The sequence below is a fragment of the Penaeus vannamei genome, chromosome 37, assembly GCF_042767895.1.
Source record: "Penaeus vannamei isolate JL-2024 chromosome 37, ASM4276789v1, whole genome shotgun sequence".
Classification (NCBI taxonomy): domain Eukaryota; kingdom Metazoa; phylum Arthropoda; class Malacostraca; order Decapoda; family Penaeidae; genus Penaeus; species Penaeus vannamei.
Genome location: NC_091585.1, coordinates 1079141 through 1084140, shown reverse-complemented (window position 1 = coordinate 1084140; position 5000 = coordinate 1079141).

Here is a 5000-nt window from a genome sequence, read left to right as displayed (position 1 = left end):
ACAGATAGACAGCTAGATAGATAGACAGAGAGAAAGACAGACAGACAGACAGACAGCTAGACAGCCAGCCAAGCCCCTCCCAGCGCCGCCGACCGCAGCGGCCTCTCTCACTCCTCCCTGGATCGAGACAAGAGAAGAGGAGGAAAAAGGAGGAAAAAAGAAGAAGAAGAAGAAGAAGAAGAGGGAAAAAATATTATGAGCGAAGTTTGCAAGTCTTTTATTTTGAAGTCTTTTATTTTTCCCCCACACACACCGACGGGGCATTAGTCGTCGTGATGTATTGGTCTTTTTCACGAGATGGTTTGGAAGGGAGGGAGAGGGAGAGGGAGGGAGGGAAGGAGAGGGAGGGAAGGGAGGGAGAGGGAGAGGAGGGAGAAGGAGGGAAGGAGGGAAGGAGGGAAGGAGGGAGGAGGAAATGAGAGGGAGGGAGGAAAGGGAGGGAGGGAGGGAAGGAGAAGGAAGGAAGGAGGGGGAAGGGGGAATCAAGGAAGGAAGGGGAAAGGAAAGGGGGAGAAGGGGGAGAGGGAGAAGGAGGGGAAGGAGGGAGGGAGAGAAGGGAAGGAGAGAGGGAGGAGGGAAAGGGAGGAAAAAGGGAATGAGGGAGGGGGGGAAGAAAGGGGAAAGGAGGGAGAGAGAGGGAGGGAAGGAGGAGAGAGGGAGGAGGGAGGAGGGAGAAGAAGGGGGGGAAGGGAGGGAGAGGAGGAGAGGGAGAGGAGAGGGAGGGAAAGGAGGGAAGGAGGAGGGGGAAAGGGAGGAGAGGAAAGGAGGAAGGAGGGAGTGAGGAGGAGGAGGGGGAGGGAGAGGAAGGAGAGAGGAAGGAAGGGGGGAGGAAAGGAGAGGGAGGAAGGAGGGAAGGAGGGAGGGAGAGAGGGAGAGAATGAGAGGAAAGAAGGAGGGAGAAGAAGGAGGGAAAGGGAAGGAAGGGGAGAAAGGGAAGAGGGAATGAGGAAAGAGAGGGGGGGAAGGAGAAGAGGTGAGAGATCAAGAAGGAAGGAGATGAGGGAGAAAAGAGGGGAGGAGGAGGGGGGAGAAAGAGAGTAGGAGGGAATAAAGGAGAAAGAAGGGAGAAAGAGAGAGGGAGGGAAGTAGAAAGATAAAATGTGAGTGGGAGAGAGAGAGAGAGAGCGAGAGAAAGAAAGTTAGATATTTGGATAGAATCAAAGAAAAAAAGCGTTTAAAAGGAAATAAAAAATATCGAATCTATTTCTTTGAATCCCTCATCTTTACCCTTGTTTTTTCTCTCTCCTTTTCTTTCTCTTCTTGGTGTTTCACTCCCTCCTCTCTCTCTTTCTGTCCCTCTGCCACTTCTCTCTCACATCTTCGGCCTTTCTATCCATCTTTCTCCCTCTCCTGTCCCTCTTTCCATCTCTCCCTTCCTTCCCCCTCCTCTCTTCTCTCTCCATCTCTCCAACTCTCGTCTTCCCCTTCTTTTTTCCACTTCTCATATCTCAATTTTCTTCTCCATAATCTCTTTTCTCATCCCCCCCCCTCTCGTCTACCCCCCCTTCTCTCTGTCTTTCTCTCTTTTCTTCCCTTCTTCTCTTTTCCCTCTCTCTCTCTCTCTCTCTCTCTCCCTCCGTCCAAGAGAGGACTGGCTGAAGGGTGATCTCTCCCTCCCTCTTCTACTCCTCCCTCCCTCCTTCCCCCCCCCCCACTCTCTCTCTCTGTCCCTCTCCTCCTCCCCCTCAGTCCCTCTCTTCCTCTCTCTCCCTCCGTCCAAGAGGGGGCCTCTCTCTCCCTCTGTCCCTCTCTACCTCTCTTTCTCTCCCTTTCTCTATCTGTCCCTCTCTTCCTCTCTGTCCCTCTCTTCCTCTCTCTCCCTCTGTCCCTCTCTTCCTCTCTCTCTCTCTCCCTCCCTGCCTCTGTCCAAGAGGGGGCTGGCTGAAGGCTGATCTCTCCCTCCCTCTTTCTCTCCCTTTCTCCCTCTCTCCCTCCCCCGCCCCCTCTCTCTCTCTCCCTCTGTCCCTATCTTCCTCTCTCTCCCTTTCTCCCTCTGTCCCTCTCTTCCTCTCTCTCCCTCTGTCTCCCTCTCCCTCCGTCCAGAGGGGGCCTCTTCCTCTCCTCTCTCTCCCTCTCGTCCCTATCTTCCTCTCTCTCTCCCTTTCTCCCCTTTCTCTCTCCTCCGTCCAAGCCCCCTTGAAGGCTGATCCGTCTTCCCTTCTTCCTCTCTCTCTCTCTCTCCTTCCTCCCTCCCCTCTCTCTCCCTCTCTTTTCCCTCTGTCCCTCTCTCTTCTTTCTCTCTCTCTCCCTCCTTTCCTCTGTCCCTCTCCCTCCTTTTCCCTCTTCCTCTCTCTCTCCCTTTCTTCCCCCTCTCTCTCCTCCGTCCAAGCTGAAGGGCTGATCCGTCTTCCCTCTTCCTCTCTCTCCTTCCTCCCCCCTCTCTCTCCCTCTGTCCCTCTCTTCCTCTCTCTCTCTCTCTCTCTCTCCTCTGTCCCTTCTCCCTCTGTCCTTCTCTTCCTCTCTCTCCCTCCCTCCGTCCAAGCTGAAGGCCGATCCGTCTTCTCTCTTCCTCTCTCTCTCTCTCTCCTTACTCCCCCCTCCCTCTCCGTCTGTCCCTCGCTTCCTCTCTCTTCCTCTCTCCCTCTCCCTCTGTCCTTCTCTTCCTCTCTCTCCCTCCCTCCGTCCAAGCTGAAGAGCTGATCCGTCTTCTCTCTTCCTCTCTCTCTCTCTCCTCCCTCCCCCCTCTCTCTCCCTCTCTCCCTCTCTTCCTTTCTCTCTCTCTCTCCTCGTCTGCCCCTCCCCCTCTGTCCTTCTCTTCCTCTCTCTCTCCCTTTCTCCCTCTCTCTCCCTCCGTCCAAGCTGAAGGCTGATCCGTCCTTCCCTCTTCCTCTCTCTCCTTCCTCCCCCCTCTCTCTCCCTCTCTCCCTCTGTCCCTCTCTTCCTCTTTCTCTCTCTCTCTTCCTCTGTCCCTCTCCCTCTGTCCTTCTCTTCCTCTCTCTCCCTCCCTCCGTCCAAGCTGAAGGCTGATCCGTCTTCTCTCTTCCTCTCTCTCTCTCTCTCCCTTCCTCCCCCCTCTCTCTCCCTCTGTCCCTCTCTTCCTCTCTCTTCCTCTGTCCCTCTCCCTCTGTCCTTCTCTTCCTCTCTCTCCCTCCCTCCGTCCAAGCTGAAGGCTGATCCGTCTTCTCTCAGACTCTGGAAAAGTTCTTGCTAACCGTCTTCCTCTTTCCGCGTGTCGTTGGCAAAACATTTTTTTCTTTTCCATTTTTTTCTTGTATATATATCTCCCCATTTTTTTTACGAGGAGTGGTCAAGGATACATATATATTTTTTGTGTGAGTGGCGGTTTAGGTATCTCTCTTTTTTTTATTTTTTTTTGTTTTTGCTTTTTTCCTTTGCCGTTTGTCTTTTAGGAATAATTTGGTTCTCTGTTTTGTTTCCACTTTCGTTGTTTTTGTTTTTGTTTCTCCGTTTAATGAATGTGTTTGTTTGAACGTTTTCTACATATATTTTTTTTTCCACATTCTCCTTATTTTCTAAATCCTTTTTCCACCTACTTAATATAAGTCCATTTTTCATATCCGATTTTGCTTCGATCTTTTCAATTACATCTATTTCACATTTCCCTTAAAAAAAAAAAAAATAAAAAAAAGAAAAGAAAAAAAGAGAAAAAGATAATCATCGTTAATAATTGGATAAATTCGCCGACTAAAGATGATAACAGCAATCAAGGCAACAGAATTACCGTCGGTCACATCAAATCATCTAATTTGTCATATCATTCGCGAGAATATAAATTGATTAATTGAAAATAATACTGGCAATCGGTATAATTACGCGCCGAATAGAACTGGCTAATGATTGGTGATCAGTCTGATTTCTGAATACCAAAATTATGTATCTATCTAAATAAGGTTTCTGAATATCACAATTACGTATCTAACTATCTAAATAAGGTTTCTGAATACCACAATTATGTATCTATCTAAATAAGGTTTCTGAATACCACAATTATGTATCTATCTAAATAAGGTTTCTGAATACCACAATTATGTATCTATCTAAATAAGGTTTCTGAATACCAAAATTATGTATCTATCTAAATAAGGTTTCTGAATACCAAAATTATGTATCTATCTAAATAAGGTTTCTGAATACCACAATTATGTATCTATCTAAATAAGGTTTCTGAATACCAAAATTATGTATCTAACTATCTAAATAAGGTTTCTGAATACCACAATTATGTATCTATCTAAATAAGGTTTCTGAATACCAACATTATGTATCTATCTAAATAAGGTTTACAAATACCAAAGTTATGCATCTATCTAAATAAGGTTTCTGAATACCAAAATTATGTATCTAACTATCTAAATAAGGTTTCTAAATACCAAAATTACGTATCTAACTATCTAAATAAGGTTTACAAATACCAAAGTTATGTATCTATCTAAATAAGGTTTCTGAATACCAAAATTATGTATCTAACTATCTAAATAAGGTTTCTGAATACCACAATTATGTATCTATCTAAATAAGGTTTCTGAATACCACAATTATGTATCTATCTAAATAAGGTTTCTGAATACCACAATTATGTATCTATCTAAATAAGGTTTCTGAATACCACAATTATGTATCTATCTAAATAAGGTTTCTGAATACCACAATTATGTATCTATCTAAATAAGGTTTCTGAATACCAAAATTATGTATCTAACTATCTAAATAAGGTTTCTGAATACCACAATTATGTATCTATCTAAATAAGGTTTCTGAATACCAATATTATGTATCTATCTAAATAAGGTTTCTGAATACCAATATTATGTATCTAACTATCTTTAGTAAATAAGGTTTCTGAATACCAAAATTATGTATCTATCTAAATAAGGTTTATGAATACCACAATTATGTATCTATCTAAATAAGGTTTCTGAATACCAAAATTATGTATCTAACTATCTAAATAAGGTTTCTGAATACCAAAATTATGTATCTAACTATCTAAATAAGGTTTCTGAATACCACAATCATGTATCTATCTAAATAAGGTTTCT